At 37.8% G+C, this 19823-nt stretch overlaps 1 long non-coding RNA gene across 50 annotated transcripts in view; it reads left to right on the plus strand.

Moving 5' to 3' along the window:
* The window catches only part of LOC119697101, a 105924-nt gene that overhangs the window by 77103 nt on the left and 8998 nt on the right, over positions 1-19823 (plus strand). For 31 of the 50 annotated variants that reach the window (XR_005255773.1, XR_005255769.1, XR_005255729.1 and 28 more), the window contains 8 exons: positions 5922-6098; positions 9194-9314; positions 11659-11890; positions 12906-12971; positions 13426-13492; positions 13608-13694; positions 16200-16256; positions 18022-18140. This is a non-coding gene — a long non-coding RNA (uncharacterized LOC119697101). Of the gene's footprint in view, positions 1-5921; positions 6099-9193; positions 9315-11658; positions 11891-12895; positions 12972-13425; positions 13695-16199; positions 16257-17291; positions 17419-18021; positions 18141-19823 lie in introns of those variants that run through there. The other 19 variants (XR_005255760.1, XR_005255745.1, XR_005255765.1 and 16 more) reach the window with 16 other exon arrangements.

Genomic DNA, 19823 nt, shown 5'->3' on the forward strand with positions numbered 1-19823 from the left:
ATGTTAAACCTATGACGTGCTATGTGGTCATATTTTAGTAGCTGAAAATCTCCTCAGCTCAGAATTAGTATGTAAGCTGGAAAGGAATGGACTCAGAATCATCCTCACTATCACAGACTTTCCTCACAATTCCAGCTGATGCCAATATCTGAAAAAAAAAAATCTACCTGCTTGCTTCTCTCCCACGGGGACAATTTGGGATGATAACACAGTTCGTGTCTGTGCATTATTCAGACACGTACATTGGCCACATCTATAAACTCTGCCTATCTGTATATGGGAGCCCATGTTTGTAGATGGCAAAGGTGGTAGTTAAAATGCAGTCCAGATTCATACCTATTGTAAGAACATATCACATCCAAGCATTTCAGCTCTAAAATTCTTCTGCACAGTCTAACAGAGTATTAGGATTTTGTAAACTTTAGAGGATGTTCTGAGATAGGATAGGAAGAACAAGTGAGCTTGTTCTCTTGTTCATAGCTTTTCAAAGACACTGGCCTTATAGTGTGAAGATGCATGTTCCTTGTGGAAATGGAAACTGTATTCTTTGTTTATGAAGAAACTATGAGACTCTATTTGTTAGAATCCCATTATCTATACAACAATGGATTCCTGAATGCAAGGTGCAGCAGTCTTAAAAGGCATGGCGATTACATGTGTACCCTCAGGTTAGTGGAAGAAACATAATGATTGTATGAAGAGAACTAGCCTTGAAAAATTGCCTTTGTAAGTCCCTGCAACAAAATTATGTTGCCTCCATTTGACAGACAAGGGGAACTGCCATGAAGGAAATGTTAAAGCAAGTACCTATCTTTAGGCAGCTTTCTGAGCTTATCTTTCAAGAGCTTAGAATGTAATTGACTGAAAATCTATAGCACTGTTGCCCGTTGAAGTACATTTCCTGATCACGTTCCTACGCCATAATCACAGGACCTTCCTATCTTAGTAGAAAGTCAGTTGTCTCCATATCTGCAATTACTTGACATAGCCTGACTTATCCTGAGGCATTTGGAGCCAAAAGTGAAGTGGTTGTGAAGATCAACAAAGAAAACATTTTTGAAGTGTAATTCAGCAGCATGTGCTGCTGGATCTGTAACACCTCTGGTATTTGAATAGAACCTTAGATCAGAATTTTGGAGATTGTGTAAGAAAGATCCAGGAAGATAACGACGTGATGTCCATTCAGTTCTTTTTGTCAATTTTTTTTTCAAGTTAGCATGAATTAAAAAATCTTTGAAACCTATCAGCTTATCAATCAAACCATGACTTTGAGGATCAGGAAACCATTGCCTTGTCTGGACTCTGGCAGCAGTATATCTATGTTATTGTTTCTGATATTAGGTTAGAAGCTGTGTGGAAGGATCAGGGACAGGGACTGCTCAATGAGGTTGTTTTTCACAGTAACACCTCTCATAAATTTGGAAGAAGGTAAAGGATGTTAATTATCTCTGGTACAGTATAAGTGGATTTATTTTAAAAAAATCAAAACTTTGAGGAACATACTACAACCACAATGAATGTATTTATCATAATGAATGTGCAATTAGCAGCTGACATGGGACTTCAGGAGTACTGTTTGGAATGTTTTAAAGCATTGGTGTGTCGTAAAAATATATATATCTTTCCATAATAATCTTTTGTTCCAATATGCTGCTTTGAAGTGCTGGTAACTCTGGGAGAAGGCAGCAATTGCATATGACTGGCAAGAAAGTCTGCTATTGCCCAGAGGCATAGTGTGAATAAAGACTAGATCTGAAAAACAACAACTAAGAACTCAATAGTAATAAGGATCAGCTCCCCAAAGCACTTTTTCTTACTTCCCTCTGTATAAGTGATAGGGGCAGTGGGATGTCTTCCCTCTGGTAACTAGAGGTTGTCAAGACCCTATGTCCTAGAAACTTCATAGCTCTTAAAGTGGTGAAGCTGGAATTCAAACAAAATTCTCATCTAGGCTTATGCACACAAAACCACAATGAGAACATGGAGCATCTGAAGCCCAGGTTGGATATCCACCACTTCTAATTTCTTGTCTTAATTTTACTCAGTTCATACTTTGGGATATTATGCAATTAATCACATTTTCATCCCTCAAGCTGAACATCCATAAAATAATGCGCTGTTACCAACCCCATGGGAAAAGCCCAGAATAAGTGATCTCCTTATCTGGTCCATTAAAATGCACCAATGGAATCCTGATCTTCTTCATCCTGTCTCACCTTGGGATTGCCACCGTTACTTGCAACACTGTTCTTTATGTCTCCATACTTCTGTGTAATGGCAGGGTAAAAATCCTGTAGATAGAAGTCTCAAACAATTTGTGGTGTTGATCATATGCAAAACTGAGGAGAAGGAGTGCTCCTGTTGTCACATGTTTAAAGACTGATAAGTTAGTTCAGGATGGATTTTTCAGCCAAATAAAAGTGTAGCTTGGGTATGTGTTAGCTTAGTGTGGGAGAGGAGTCTGGGAGCACTTCTGAATGCCAGATTTGGAAGGTGTTTCACTGGCAGTAAACTACAAAAAGGTGCCTGCAGCGCTCCAGCATGTGTTTTTCCTTATCCACTGGCAAAACTTTCATCTTGTCCTTGAAGTGGATGTCTTTTGTCCATGACCCACTCTGCCCTTGGCAGTGATAGAGCTGCATGAGGAGGAATAGAGAGGAGATGTATTTGAATATTGCAGGATCTAAAGTCCCTGCTGTCTGGGCCATTTTCCCCATAATGATGTGGAACTCTTCTTGTGCTTTCCAAGACCATTCTGGATTTTATGTTCCATTCCCATATAGACCTTTTCATAAAAAGAGTTTCTCACTGTACAGGACCAACTTATTTTAGATCAAACAATTTGATTACCTCTCTGCAGCTGTTACAGGCCACTCAGCATGACTTTTAAGAAGAGAAATGACAGGATGATTCTTATGGCAGCAATTTTAGGTCATTCCACTCACTTGTCTGCTGGTTTGAATTTGGGCTTTCTCCACTTGCATGTGCATATGACTGAGTACCCATAGGGTGTTACTTCAATGAGATTTAAATATATGAAATGTTTATATATATATATTTTGTGCTGGAACTCTCCATAATTCTCTGTAATGATCTTAACAGGATGACAGGAAAGCGATTCCAGCTTTCATTTCAAGGGAACATTTTAGCATTTGACAAGCTCTGTGTACATGCATAAGTGCTGGCATTAACAGGAATGAAAGGAAGTGGTTTCATGGAATAGAGACATGCAAGCAAATGACACCAGTGTGACTGGTGATCATGTGGTCATTTTGCTACATGTGGCCAATTTGTCTGCTTTGATGTTGCTACAGGAGGAAATGCTGCCTCACTGATGTATGCGAAACTGTAAACATATTGGGGGCTGGGCTTTAACTGATCAAGATGGGTTACTTGAAAAGATGTTTTTTATCTTCAAACTCTATATTTATGTGTTCCTTCTTGATAACATTTATAGACCTTTACCTTCTGGTTTCTTTCCCAGTTTTTACAAAAATTCTTTTCTTGATAATAAGATTTTTTTCATAGCAATGACATTGAATATCTGTACTTTAAACATTTTTATTGATGTGATGTTATCTAAGAGATCTTAGCATGGTTATCTTCAAGGAGAGCTCTGAGGAAAAATTAGTGTTTTATTTTGTTCATATAATTTCTCCTGGTTTGAATCTGAACTGTTTTGAGGCATTTTACTTAAAAATATCTAGAGCTTAATACATAGGACACACCTGTGTCACTCTGTTACTCCAGGATTTACTAAACAGAGAGGTGGAGACACCAGAGGCTGGTGACTTCATTGATTGTAAAGAGGAAACTTAACAGTGTAAGCTACTTTTTAGTCCTTAATTCAGTAGCTGTGGTCCACCAAGATTCTGGAGTGTTGTTTTACACTAAAAGTAAAGTAGTGCCCAGTGCATTTGCCTTTTTTACAGACCAAGAACAGGGGCTTGAGCTGCAAGCTGTCGTCTGTCTGGGGTCAGCAGCAGCAAAGATTGCCTTTGTAAATCTTTTGGTTAGAGCTTCTGGAAGCTATTTGGGTTTGATTTGATTTACTGCTTTTTCTCTATTTCTCTGAGTAAAGGTTCTTTGAGGTGAATGAAAAGGCCCTTAAAAATGCCTTCTCTGCAACTGACATTGCTGCTGAGTTCACTACCAGCTGCAGGTGTGTACAGCTGAGCTAAGCTCATGTTTCCCAGCTGCCAAAAGGGACAACCCCACTCCCTTCCAGTGACAACTCACTGACAACTCTTCTCTGAACCAGTTCAGTTTGCTGTCTCACTAGGACAGGGTTTCCTTTTCCTTAGGGAAAATTAGTTGGCTGCTGTTTTAGTTAATTGAATAACCTTGGCAATGGGCAGTATGTTCAATGTGTACCTGAAATGTCATGAGAGGCAGCAGTACATGATCTAGGGAAGGACAGGTGTCAAGTAATGAGTAAAATTGTGACTTGGAAAGATATCTGGGAAGTCACTGGTTTACAGCAGGAGCATACTGAGTCCTGAACAGGCTTACCAAATGTAGTACAGAGCTGACTAAAAGCTCTTCTACTCCTTCCCTTACTCAGCCTCCTGTGTAGTGGTAGATCATAAGAGAATCAATTGTATGAAGTTATTTTCCTCGGGGCTGGTTTCGAAAAACCCATCACCTTTAATTTCCTCTCTTTCTTTTACACTCTCCTTCTCATAAAAACTCGTCACTTTTAATCTGTTCTGTGGATTAGAGTTTTGGCCACGGGAGTGTGACAAGGGTCACAGTTTGCATATCCTTTGGGTCACAGAAACAGCAGTATTTTGGCTTTTTGTAAAACTGGAGTTCTAGGTTTTTCTTTCCTGTTTTCCAATGTACATTATTGGTCTTTATTTATGTTACTTCTGTTCCCACAGTGGGTATTACAAAAGTCAACCTGAATCCCTGTAAGTGCCTTTAGAAATTACTTTTCTTATTGCACCATATACTGCCTTATAAAGGAAAATTCTCTGACCTGGGGACTGCCTCGTGGCAAACAAACAGCATTGTCTAATTTTCCTTCTCTGTTTTCCCTACTTATAGATATTTGAGAGAAATCAGGACTTTGAAAGAACTAGTTGAATTTGAACTCTCCATGTCAGTCATTTTATGTCTTCTTGACTTTATTGCACTTCACTGAACAAGTAAACAATATAAAATCAAAGCAAGAAATCCAGTATTGTCTATGTATCCTATTACATTTTCATTGTAGCAAAAGCTGTCATGACTAGTGAGAGTTGATAGGAGGTTACACTGCTGCCTGTATTTTCCTATCTTTGTTAGTGTCTGCCTTCCAGTGGTACACAGACATCCTGATTGAAGTTGCACAACAGATAATTTGCCAAAGTAAAAAACTTTCAAAGTGGAATCCTTTATTTTCCTTAGAATTGAAAATTCAGAGAGCTATTCTTATAGTAAACCACTCATTAAATAGAAAAGGATCTAACTTATGAAGTTGTCTATAAACCATTTAATTGTGCACAGTACTCATATCCCCTCTAAAGATAACCAGTGATGTCTGCCTTTATACTGCCAAACATCAGAGAAAGAATGTCATTAAACCAATATTTGTGCAGTTGTGAACCATATGATTTAGAAAACAGAAAAGCTTTTTGGACTATACCTATATTTTTCCAAGACTGGATTTTCCAATTGGATTTTTTTCCTTGGGGAGCATATTACGAACTGCTGAAATTTATACTGTGCACATATTATATCAATTTTGCTCTGTAACCAAGGTACTTTTAATTACCTATGATCTAGGAAATTTACTTGATTCTCTAACTTACATTCCTGTAATTGTAAGCAAGTGATTTTCTCTTTGATCATTATACCTTAAAAACAAGCACTTATCTTAATGCTGTCTCTTAATCAGAATATTTTTTGTGGTTTATTTTTGTTTGTCTCTTGTTCAGAGTATTTACATAATGCATGGTAATGAATATCTAAGGACTCTTCTCACTGCTGGAATATTACCCGTCCAACCTGGGCCTTTCTGGCAGGTGCCCCTGATGCTGAATGTGACCAGGAGCTTTTTGTAGTGAGACCAGGACTTCTGTTTCCAGAAGCAGTGTTAAACACAATTGCAACAGGTAGTCAGCAGGTTTTCTGGGTGGTAGAGGGAGGAAAAATAACAGGTTAACAGTGGGAGATCTTCCTGTCTCAGTAATAATGTGTTTCTCTTTTCTTACCTGGTTTGATTGTGATGACTTTCTTGGCAGTGTTTATTCCTAGCCATTAAAAGGCATTTCCTTCCTCTGGTTTTCTCATTCTGTCAAGTCCTACATGTGTATAAATTACTGTCAGTACTATTTCTCCCCAGCATTTCTTCTCCTTTCACTATACAAATAATTTTGCATAAGAAATATAAAATTGAATTTTGTTTCCCCCTGACATTTTACTTGACTGTCTCCTCAATACATTTCCAGCGTTCTAACTTTTCCAGTTTCCTACATAATAGTATTTCTCTTCTTTATGTTAACATCAGTGTTCTATCCAGCAGGAACTAAATGCATGCAGTTAAGGGGGTCATTTCACACCTGTCATAACCAGTTGATTTAGTTTTGCTTAGAAATAGAAATTCACTTGATTCTGATTTCATAAATTTATGTGTCTTGCCTGCAGTTTGTCAGTTGCTGAGGCGTCTACATCAACCACATTAAAATAATTTTTTTTCTTTATAACAAAATTAACATTAATTTTTTTCTCCCTCCATTTTTTAATACATTTTCTTACCCCTTTTATATTCCTTTCCAGGAAGATAAAGTAATTTGTAGATTACTGATGTAATTTGCTTTTATATTCCCAGGAGTCTTTTGTATCTGAAAAAATCAGTGATATCAGGTTTAGGTTGCTCTACAGTTTAAGGGATATTGTGAGAATGGGTCAGAACTGTTTGCTGTTCCAGTCTGCTTTTCTCATGTAGCAGGAAAATATCCTCTTGGCATGTGAAAGCCCCTAGGAGTGTCTCAGCAGGCAGGCAAATGGAGTGGCTCAGCTTCACAGACATCCTGGGGGCTGCTTAGCACATCAGAGTCGAATGCTACCTCTGACAGAGGGAGGACACAGTAGAGACACACACTAGAACCTCTGTTTTTTTCACAGTCAGCGCTTCTGTGGCTCAAAGCTGGCAAAGCTTCTTTTGCTGGTAGTTTGATGGCTCTTTGCAGGCTGTGAGCTGCGATAGTTTCAGTAGTTGTAAATCTGGTTAATTTCATAAACACATGAAGGAAAGAATGGGTACAGATGACGGTCTAATGATGAACTATAAAGGCAACAGATCAATTTATATGCTAAACTAAGTTAAGTTAAATTGGATTTATTATTCCCCTCTCTGTTATGCTTGTCATGGAAGTAAAACCACAATTTCCTTGATGTCTTTAGTTGTCTTACAAGTAAGACATTAGAGCTAAAATAGAAGGAAGAAGGGGAAAATTGAAAATATTGTTTATAAATATATGAAAAGATTTTTTGCAAGCAGAAAATGCTGCAGATTTCCACCATTAGTTCTATATTTTCTTGCAGAGTGAATGCTTAACAATTGCCTTAACCTAACATACAGTCATCAGTATGATTCTCCTGCTGATGAGAGTATAGCTCAGTTTATTGATACTGGAGACTGTTTTGGCAGGATAACATCTTTCAGGCAGGAGAGATTTGATAACATTTAAAAAGCTAAATTTAATCAAGGTAACACCAGCTGTTTACAAACTAAATTGGAGAATTCTTTTGCTTCACTTTCAAACAGATATTGCATGGGGAATACTGTATATATGGTGAATAGTCCATTCAGATATTTTGGCAAATTCACTTGGACTTGTTAGAAAAAGGCACCAAAATCTTCAGAGAGGAGAATTTATTATGGATATTATTTGGAGTGTAGAGGTTGTCCAGTTCTATTAGTTTTCACTTTCATTTTACTACTGATGAACATTTCAATCCTTTGCATGGTGAAGAGGGCTAATGTACTCCATTACACCAGGAAAATGTGACTGACTTTTGTCTACAGAGTGTCTTCAGATCTTGCTAAAGCTCATGGAAATGCAAAATAAATAATTAATAAGAGATCTGGAGAAAATAGAAGCTATTCTTTGCTATGCTAGGAGCTAGGATTAAAAAGATGGCCCAAAATGCCAATGTATTAGACGTTACTCACACTTAAGGTATTGTTTCCTGAAAGGCAAAGGAAGGACAAAATCCAAAGTGAGGGAGCTGGGCCTTTTCAGTCTTGAGAAGAGATGACTGAGGAGGGATCTCATCAATGTATACAAGTGTATGAAGGGAGGGTGCCAAAAGGATGGAGCCAGGCTCTTGGTGGTGCCAAGCAATAGGACAAGGGACAATGCAAAGAAACTGATGCAGAGAAATTTCCACCCGAATATGGGGAAGAACTTTACTGTGTGAATGACTGAGCACTGGAACAGATTTTTCAGAGATTTTGTGGAGTCTCCCTCTTTGGAGATATTCAAGAACCATCTGGATGCAATCCTGTGCTCTAGGATGACCCTGCTGAAGCAGGGAAGCTAGACCAGATGACCCACTGTGGTCGCTTCCAACCTTACACATTCTGTGATTCTGTGAACCCAGATTCATAGACAGCACTGGGGTATTTGAAAGACTCAGAAAACAATCAGAAAATCCTGAATGCTGGGCTGTAAGCCAGAGAAAATGCCAAGTGCAAGAGTGTGTCTCAAAGCTCCTTTCTCTCCAGATGTCACAAACTTATCTGCTTTGAGGTATGGAGACTCCAAGCCATCCTAAGACAGACACTGGCATTAGTTTTGAAATAATGAAGCAGATCCTCCTTCTATCCATCAAGAAAGACTTAGGCAATACAACCTTTCTGCCAAGTGGCATGTTTTATCTAATGATCTGTAGGAAGTGCAGAAGGGAGGAGAGTGGGACAGGCTGTGTAGTCCAGCAGGTAGGACCCTTACTTTGTGGGGAATGAGGGTGGGGAATCTTGTCTATCAGTTCTGCTTTCACAATCATTTATGGAGATTGTTCTGTAAGCATGAATCAGTATCTGAGTTTCCTCATCCTATGTTGATATCCCAGTTGGTGTCCCAGCTATGAGAATTTGGACTCAGCTTACTCATTCTACTTTTTTTTTTTTCTGCTGGGCCTATTTCTCTTCCTTTTTTCATCTGTTTTTCTTTTTTTTTTCTTTTTTTCCCCTCTTTGTTAGAGACCCAGTTGAAAATGAAAAGTGAATTCACCAAACTTAAACTGATGGCCTGGTGGGTGGTGACTTTTTTTCTGAGAGATGGAGGATGAGCAAGACATGAAACCCATCATCACGATTCTGGGTAAATATTTGAATAAGCCAAGTATTATCTATTATCTAAAAGAATTTAAAATAAACATAAAAAACAGGCATTTTCTGAGTGGCCTGGTTTTTTTTGACCTCTATGAGGGCCATGTAAGATCAGTCACCACATTCCACTCTGCCTGATTCTCATTGCTGGCCATTTCCTGACCCAGGGCCACCATTGCCCTGATCCTCTGGCAGCCCACTCCCACAGCTCCCCAGTCAGGCCCTCCAAATACGTCACCACAGGGGTTCAACTTCTGAAGCAACTGGTGGATATCTGAGCAGAAACCTCACCTGCAAGGTTTCAGGCCAGAAAGGACCAGCTGTGAGTTATACAGAGAGTTGTGTTGGCTGAAAGGCATCTTTGAAACTGAAACTTTGAAGTAGGGTTATTTCCTAAGTCTTTTCGTTGCTTAAGGAAACAAGGCTTCCTCTTCTTTCTTTGAAAATAAGATGTTTTTGGTAAAATCCTGTTTGTATCATCAAGTTATTTCACTTGCTTCAGGAGGGTCCTGAATACAGATCAGGCTTGGAGGCAAAAAGGCCTCTGTGAAATGTACAATATGTTATTTAATTTTTTAAATTGACAACAGATTGTTTGCAATATAGGCATTTATTTGTGTTATGTTTGACACATGCAGTTATATAGTGATGACAGCAGAGTTTCCATGTCAGACCATGAAAACATGAATGAGCTGATGTTCTTCTGCTCACTCTGTTTCCAGAAAGACACCAGTGTGTTTATTTGAAAATGCACATCTGGCTTGCTGGGACATGTGCTCTTCTGTGTGCAAGATGTTTTTCTGTATATGGTCACCTTGTCAGACATGGTGTCTTTTTTTCTTCAATTTGTCCAGTCACTTGCTATACCTGCACCATTCAATCAGTCTGATTTCCCTAAAGCTCCTAAAGAGTTTTTGCTGATAGGATGACACTTAAGGACATTTAAGCACTTTACTCAGTCTAGAGCCTGACCCTTTAACTAGGATGTACATGATGTACATTGGATTTACTATCTCTTAGTCTTTTTGCATAATAATACTACTGGAAAGATCTACACTCTGATTGTCAGAGTTCCTCAAGAGTTCAAAAAGCTGTTAATTTGGTTTCTTTTTAAAACCTTGTGCTTTTACCCATGAAAAGAAAAACTAAGGGTGAGCAAGAAGTTTTAAGCTGATACAATAACTGTAAGATCTTTTCTCTGGGCTTAATACTTCAAATAAAAGCTTCTGAATGTAAAAAATGAAAAATAACATGTAGGTCAATATGCAAACAGCAAACACATATCCTAAAACAAGATTTTGTCTGCTCAATGAAGCTCAGATTAATGCAAAGAGTGAAATTTTCTAGCTTGAATGCCTCTTTTGCTTTTGAAACACACAGATTCTAAATGGCAAAATACGTTTTTTTTTTTTTTTATTCTGACAGATAATTTCTCCATAGCAGCAGTGTTTCTGAGTGAGAATTTCAGTCCAAGTCAACATTCTTACATGCCACCTGCTTGTTTTCTGTAAAAAAAAAAAAAAAAAATATTGCCTGCCTGCAAAATGATTTCAGGCATGGTATTGACATAGGGTGTAATGGATTTAATTTTTTTTTCTTTTTTTTCTCTCTTGGTCAGCTAAGCTAGCTTGGTTCCTTAAGGAGTTTTTATATCTTGCCAACATTTCCTTCGCTAGGGCAATACAAAATAGCATTTGATATAGGGTTATTTTTTTGGTAATTAGTTTAACCACTTTTTCTCCAGTTCAACATTCTTTTTCAATTAATAATTTATCTGTTATACGTCCCTCTGGGGTGAAAATTGTCCTTGATTTGTCTTTGTTGATACATTTGGAACCAAAATACATAATCTGTTTTTAATGCACCTAGTATAATTTCTATAATCGAGGAAGTATTTTTTATCCTTTTATAAACAAAATGTAATTTCTTACTCCTGTAGGAGTTTCTTAGTCCTGTGCAAGTCAGCATAAACTTGCAGAAACACATGACTTCTAGTTATTGGTAAACAGGAAAAATAAGAATATATTGTTGAGGTTGCTCACAAAAAAGAAAGTTCAAACAGTGTATTATCACAAATATACATCCAGAAACAAAGATATTTCCAGACCCTGCAGATGAAAAACCTGAGAGGATTGAGAAGAGGTTCTTCAGCCACCTTCTTGCCTGGACTGGACTGGTATTATCTGTCATTGCAGATTTGCTTTCTGTAGAGCCTGTCAGATTCTAACATTCCTGTTGCAGTGGGATCACACATCAAACTATTTTACCCACCACTTGCTGAATATTTTTGAATTTAACAACTGCCTTTCTCTTTGTTTAAATTTTGGGTTTGCCAGCCAGCTACCCAGACTCAACCTTGCTGATGCAGGAAGCAAAACACCAACAGTAACTAATCAGTCTGAGTCAGTCTTCTCTTCTGATGGCCCTCACAGCTGATAAACAGGAACCTTATACCTGGGACCACCAGTTTCTTTGGCAGAGGTGGGAGGGCTCAGCTTCAAAAGCTTATACGAGTCTTTTGCTGTCATGGAGTACCCAAGAAATTTACTCGTTGCTGAAAAGCACCAGGTCATAAATACATTGTTCTTATGCAGTGTCATCTCCCTGCTCTGTGCCATCCTCTGCAGTGTCATCTCCTTGCTGTATTTGCCTTGTTTGTACACCAAAACCTCGCGTTTAGCCTCTTAGCTACAGCTTTAGCCCCCAGTGGGGACTAGCTTTCTGTGGGTTAAGTTGCATTATTCTCAATCTGGTTTCATTGTCTACCACTCCTTTGTATGACATCTGTACTGTAGGTCTCTACAACTGGACTCTATATCTGCAATATATTGTTCATTTCACACTGCCTGGCTTTGTATTTTGGGAGTCCCCAAGTGCTTGTTTTTCAGCTAAGCCCCACCCTACAGAGTTTCTAGGCTGGCCAGTTTGAGCATTACCAGCTAGTGTTCTCAGCATTATTAGCTTTAGAGTGAGCTTTGGCACCACTTGCAGAATTTATCTGCCATTGTCTTTTCATATTTTCTTTAGAAAAACAGTGAGTGCAATTGGGGTTTAATATAAGTTTTAATTAAATAGTCTTATCTGGGTTTTGTTTTTTGGTTTGTTAGCTTAATAGGACCAGTGAATTGTTTAGCATACAGGATGAATGGTTCTCACCATTCATGACCATCTATTTAATTTTTCACTTTTATCTTCTTCATTCAGTATTTGGCCTTATATTTTATTTATTCCAAATTAGAAGAACATGCACTGAAGGTGGAATTATTAATTTCCTCATGGACTTTGCTTCAGTACTCAGTACAGTGCATGATACTTTTCTCAGTGCTTCTGAGGCATGTATTTGAATACATTTCCAACAAACTCCTCTGAGGTACAATGTTATGAATATTCCTGTTGTACTGAGAAGAAACTGAGATACATGGAAGCTTAGACTGCATTTTCACAAGAAGCTGAGCTGATGCTCTTTTTTTTTTTCCTCAACTTGTTAAACCCTTTTGTGAGTCATTTCAGTTTGTGATGTAGAAAACTATTTTTATTTCTTTCTCCCTGGGTAAACTTCCTACTATGTTGGAGTGTTGCACAGGCTTGTGGAGTGGTTTCAGGAGGAGAAGTGATTGATGGGTTTGGACTTCTCTACCTGTCAGGAAAGGTGGGTAGTTGGATTTGTCTACCTGGATCTCTTCTAATCTCATCCCAAGTTTATATACAGCTTAGAAGGAGCTGGATTTATAGCCATCACTGAGCTTAAAGGCCTGTTGTTTCCATAAGCTGTTGCTTATTCCAACAGTAATTAGTTCATACAGGTGTACGGTGCTGTTTAAACATCTTGGTATCTCGTCATGTAGTCGGAGTGCTGTACTAATCTGTCTGCATTGTTGTGTTTTGAATTAATTTTTTGAACTGTCACATTTCAAACTTTTGAATGGTGCTTTTGAATTGATGCTGTTTTTCTTCATAAGTTTCTGCTGCAGCTGAGGGAAGTGAGATGTACAGGCAGCAGTACATGTTCTAAGGAGCAAATTGACTCTTCATTATCTAGCAGAACACACATTACAGTTAAGAAAGACTAATTATCAGCATTTTTAATCTTGCCTGGCTACCAGATAAGAGATCTGTTTTCAGCTGCCTCATCCAGAAGTTCCAAGCACAGAAGTTTCTAACACAGGCCAGGTAATGACCATTGTGGGTCCCTTCCAACTCAGGATATTCTGTGAACCCCTGTGACAAACACAGAAGAGTTTGCAGTATATCTAGACTATACAATTAATCATAAATTTTTTTTCAGCTGGCCGATATTGACGATGAAGGGGTGAAGCTGAATCTCCTGTGACAGATTGCTTTGAAGACAACAGTTTACTTCTGTTCCCATCAGGTGGGAGAGTTAGTTCAGGTGTCTCTTGCACGAGACTGAGCACAGTAACATGGCTAATAACATTGCCAAAGCTCTCTAAGGAGCCCTGCTGTGCTGTTGAAAGTCACCAGCTAGAACAGTCTGATGTCTCTTACAAATCACAGGAACTCTTCTCACAGTGAGTTCACAAAATCAATGACAGTATGCTGTAGCTGTGGATGACTTTCTAGAGACTGGTCAGCTGTGAAGGCTGCACTGTTAATTACCCGTGGTGAAAAGTGAAATCAGCTTAAGTGATTTGCTTAGCACCACCCAGGATCTTTTTGGAAGGTGCTAGAGTAGGATCTGCTTTTCCAGAGGGCACAAAGTTACAGCAACTGAATGTGAATTCTTCCAGTTTCTCTTTATTCACTTTTGCTTTCTAATTCTTACAAAGAAACAGGAGCTCTAAAAGTGGGAGCTTTTTTTAGTGGCCTTTACTTATTCTTACAATGTACTTATCTTATGCTCTGAGAGAGGGCCCTTCAAAGAAAAATAGCCTGCAATCATAACAAAAGCTGCATTTGTTATTGTCCCTATCCTGCTGAAGTAGGTAGATGTTATCTTGAGTGCTTGGTTTATTGCATCTCATTTTGCACAGTGTAAAAGTACAGTTTCTAAGGGAGTTGCCAGCCAACCAGAAAAATCTCTTTATAAAAGATCCTGGACAAACCAATGGATTTCTATACACTGAAAGTCTGGTTATTTATTTCCTACGTGAATAAAACTTGATGAAAGTGAAAATGTTTTAGATAATATCTACATTTTTAAATGGTTGTAAGGTCTGCCTTATATAAAATATGCTTGCACTGCTTCAAAAAAGATGATGATAGCTCTTCTCAGATGGGAAAGGGCAAGTTTTTAGCTTTGTGCAAATGTTATGTATAATTTTGGCAGCTTCTTTTTCTTTAGTGTTCAAGCACAAAATACAAAGTTTTCAAAACATGTAGCAGGAAAATGTGCTTAATCCACAGAAAGAAATTGCATAAACATGGCTGCTCTGACAAATACTTCCTTTTCCTGCTGTATACTTTCTTTTTAGAGTGAGTTTTCCAGCAGTGTTTGGGAATACCAAGTTCCCTCTACTGTGCTCAACACAGTAGACATGACTGAGAAATTACCTATCCTCTAAGTGAAATTTGACTAACTAATGAAGGGAAATGAAGCAGAGATTTTAAGTCCCTACAGCCCTACATCCTCCCTTATCATGGAAGCTCCTTTTAACCAGTGTTGTCTGTAATGCTTTTTGCTGGTGGTTATCTCAAGAGAAAATTTTGTAGTAGTCTTGTAAAACAGAATTTTAAGAGTACAACATTCATTGCATAAGATCAATATAAGCTATTGTAAAAATAATAAGAATCAGCTGGAAATACTTATTTGGTACCCATTGGAAGCAGAAGAGTTGCTTGTTAGCTTGTGAATAATCATTTCATTTTCTCTTAAGTCCCCCTGCTTGTGCTTATCCTGAGTTATCACTTGTCACACTCTGTGGCCATGTGGGCAGTCAGGGAACTCCCTACTGAGGGCCATTGTGCAGGCACAGATTGCTTCTTGTGCTTGTGCCTTGGACTGCCAGTCTTGGCAGCACATTGGGATCCTTCCCTAATGCAAGGAGGAAAAAAAGCCTCAAACATTTTACCAAGGGTTATTGACTTTTGGTAGGGTAGGATCTTCCCAAGGGAAGAGCTGCCACTGATTTTACAGTTAGAGCCTTAGCTGCATTAGCTACTGGAAAACTTTCTGTTGAGATTATCACCAGCTAAAGGTCATCAGAGCTGACACTGACTAAAAGGATACAGGTTGGCTGGAGAGGATATTTGGGTTTTGTTTATTTACATATTGTGTGTATCTTTGTATACACCAAATGTATGCCCCCTACCCTGCTGAGTTATTACCTCCTCCTCCCCCCCCCCCCCCCCCCCCCCCCCCCAAGATTGTAACCAGATTTCTTCTCACAGAGAAAAGCAAGGCAGTCTTCCCAAGAATATTTCTGGGATTCACATTCTCTGAACCTCAGAGAATGATCATAATAATTCTTATAATTTGCTGCACCTGTGTTTGTGCAAAAGCAGGATGCAATATGGAGATTGTTTACCCAGAGTGATGGTGTTTTGTTTCCTTGGCCTATCAGGGCCAGGTGTGTGTGTGTGTGTGTGTGTCGGGACTGTCGGCTGACGGTCACAGGATTCAGTGCAGATGTGTGCAGGGATGAGTGCTTGGCAGATTCAGTTTAGATGTAATATAATATAGAATAATATTGTATAATAAAGTAACTAATTAGCCTTCTATTAAGATGGAGTTCTCCTCATCATTTCTTCCTGCCACAGAGGTCGTCCTGTTTTGATACAAGATATATACTTATACTTTTCTCTGGAATATGCCAAAGTCTTCCAGAAGTATATTACTAATGCAACTCCTATCTTTCATATGTTTACTCTTTTCTTATCTTCTTCATGTAAGGAGAGGTTTGTTTTTTTTTTTTTGCAGTAGGTTTCATTTTGACACAAGTCCTTTAGAAAACAAATATCCTGCTGTGTCTTTCAGGTAGGTTACATCAAAGAGGATACTTTGCATTTAAAAGACAGTAAAGTTTGCAAAAGTTCTTAGTTCTTTTCAGATTTAATGCCAGAGATTTAAACCTGCCCTGGAGAAAGCTCAAAAAAGCAAAAATTGTTTAATTTTGTGGTAGAATATACTTTTCACCTGGCTAGTATAAATATATATATATATACACTTTAAAATACCAGCTTTTCTTTCTGGCTATTTATAGTGTTCCATATTTCTATCTAGCTATCACTTAGTACCCTAAAGAGTAGACTTTTCAGAAAGTTGAGAAGATGTAAATAGTGGTCTGAAAAAACTGAAAAATTACAAGGGAAGCTTTACAAGTACACGCCTTAAAAGAGTGATTTCTGTAAAGATTCATGTTACATAGATAGCTAAATCAAATCAGTTAATTTGATTTATGCAGAACATATGTGGAGTTTGAGGCCTGTAAATTGACAGAGTTGAGGAAAAAAAAAAGGAGACTAGAGAACTGACAAGCAGAAACCATATGTTTTAGTTTAGGAATATGGAGTTTTTAATCTTGTAAATAAATTTAGATCCAACTGTAAAATTGGCCTGAGGACTGAATTTTTTTTTGCTACAATACGTGTGGGGAGTCCACAAAAGACAAAATTAAGCATATACTGAAGTCACATGCATGCACAGAAAGAGAGGCTACATTTTAATTTATAAAACACAAAGGAGTAGCTTATGCACATTATCAGTATTGGGTAAAGAAGAAGAAAGTAAAACTGAAAATTGTCTTTTAGTTAACCTGGCCATTAAAATTATGCATCTGTTGTTTGCTGAAACCAGTAGTTTAGTGGTATTGTTACAAAAAGGAAATGTATATTCCTGCATGTTATTGTGTTGTTAGTGGGTTTTTTTAATTGCAGGTGACTTCTTGTGCTACCTATGTGTTTTATTCTAATAAGCAATGACGTGGCTGTGTTGCTCTGATGACTAGACTTGCTCTCTGTTAGAAGACTGTAGTGACTGCTGCTAATATTTACCCACTCCCTGTATTTGCAGCTCTGAGAAAACTGGAGTGTCAGTGGGCATTCTCCATAGCCATTAGCATACTTCTGGCTTTCAGTTCCAGTTGACAAGGACGTGGCTTCTTTTCTTTCTTATTAGTTTGTAAGACAACTAAAAGCTAATGGAGAAATTTTTCCTGAAAATTAATTTTTGCAATTATTCCAAAAGAACACCACTAGCCTTCTACATCAAACCTAGGATAACTTTGTTAGCAATACAAAGGTATCTGGAAGGTACTAATCAAACTTTCCTATTCATAATTCATTCAACAGATGTGGATGGTGAAAGATAACAATCTGAAAAAGCTCTTAACTCTGTTTAACCTCCTTTACTACACAGGATGTGGGTTTTTGTTCTGCGGCGTTTAGCAGAGGATGTGCTCAGAATTAAACTTATGTTTAGGTTCCTAGTTCAGTGAAATTTGGTTTCAGTATGTTTTTAAGTATAATGGGAGTTTTAATAAGAGGCAGGATATGGTCAGTTCAGTCATATAATTGGGTTATAGCTCAGCGCTGTCATTGCAAGTTCAGAGAGATCTCTTTCACAGAGCTATGAATTACCAACTTGTGCTTTCCATCTCTTTTCTACTTTCTTTTGAACTATTGATCTGTGTTGGAGCATTAATGGTATTGTTAGTAAAGTATAATACAGAACTCTTGTCTTTTTGGGAGCTGCATAGATTCTGGGGGCCAATAGTGGAGGGCTGATTTTTTTTTTCTTCTAGGTATTTCTGAGGAATGGATGCTGGTCTGTTCTCCCGTGGAAACCTGTAGAAGAATGTTCACTAAGGTATAATGCAGCTAGTACCAGAATATTAATTAAGGATTGATATATAAACACAAGGTAAGTGTTCTCAGTAATACTTTTTTTTTTTTGAATTTCCTTTTCTGTTTGTTTTTCTTTTTGTTTTTATTTTCTCCCCACATTCCCTCTAAATCTGATTTTCCCAATTTCATATTTTAGATTGGTATTTCCTTCTCTTTTTGCTTGAATTCGGTTAAGGCTTGAGTTTCTCTATTCTTCCTTGTTTCCAAATGTATGGTTTTTATTTGTTTGTTCATTTTTGAAAGAAAAGAATGCTGGAAAGTAATCAAAAGAGCATTTTCTTTGCCACCTCATCTGACTATGTACATGGCTGTGACAAGTAGGAAGAAAAACCTACAGAATGTCCACGGCATGTAAAATGTACCATAGAATGAATCATTTTCAGCAGCCTTGATGAAGTGGGAGATGTTCTGATTGGAACTGGAACCATCCACCTACTTCTGTTCATTACATTGACACTGCTCTGTTCTCTTCTCTGAACTCTGAGTTACTTATCCACCCACATGGTTAATCTACACAAACCATTCTGAAAGGTTTGTTCCTTACCCTATAATCTTTTATACTTTCTACCCTTTTTGTGTCATCAGCTAATTTAGACTATTTTTTAAATTAAGTAATAGATGTTAAAATATATCAATATAGGGTTTGACTTGAAGCCGTAAAATTAAAAAAATTCACATTTAAGTAAATAAATATAGATATTGCAACAGGCATTATATAAATAAAATATGGATTGTATATAGTTTGGTGTGAGAGATAATAATTAGGTTTTTAATTTCACATTTAATATTTCAGTTCCTGAAAAATTGTTTTCTTACTATATTTTTATAATAAAATGCTTTAATTAATTTTGGAAAAAAATAGTTAATAGTCTTTAATATTATTTTCTCTAGAATATTTCTTTCCATTTGGTAAAGGCAATGAAATGAAGTAGTAACAATTTCAGAGCAGAAGCATATTAGATGTGCTTCTGAGAAACAAAAGCTTGAAATGTGACATGAAGACGTGTGTATGGGACATGTTTTGTATTGGCTTTTTCTCTACTTCTTTGCGCTGTTCTCACTTCATTTTTAAAGCAACTTTCCACCTAAAAAGAATTACAGTATATAAGATGTTCACATACTCTTACTTGCAACAAGTCTGCTAGTGGAAGTTTTCAAAGCTGCTGGGAATTACATGTGTTGCACATCTCCCCTGCACTCTGCAGCTGTGCCTGCTCACCAATTGTGCTTCTGTCCTTGCTTTCCATCTACATAATGTTTCCAGTCCCCAGGGCCAGCTCATTCTACCTGGAGTTGGTTCATCACAGCAGGCAGTCCAGTGTATTTTAAACCAAATGCCTTATCCCAAAAAAACCTAGTAAAGCAAACCTGCCCTAATAGTAAGAGAAGCAAATTATTCCTGGATTTCATGCTATGATGGTTGTGTTGCTTATATTCCTTATTTAGCAAATAAGGTGTTTCTGCGTGTCACACATGAGCAGTTACTGATGAGGAGACAGTCCCCAACAAAAGGTGTGATGGAGGTTATAAGCCTCTGGCATAATTCAGTGATTGATAACTTGTGTATGTTTCATGCAAAGGGCCCCTTTGACATTCCCTTTCCCAGATGCCTTGACTCGTGGATATATTTTACTGAGATGGATGCAGATTTGTTAAAGCACTCTTTTACTTTTTCAGCCCTTTCATGTGGTGTAAAATG

This window comes from Motacilla alba, chromosome 2 (genome assembly GCF_015832195.1).
Source record: "Motacilla alba alba isolate MOTALB_02 chromosome 2, Motacilla_alba_V1.0_pri, whole genome shotgun sequence".
Lineage (NCBI taxonomy): Eukaryota > Metazoa > Chordata > Aves > Passeriformes > Motacillidae > Motacilla > Motacilla alba.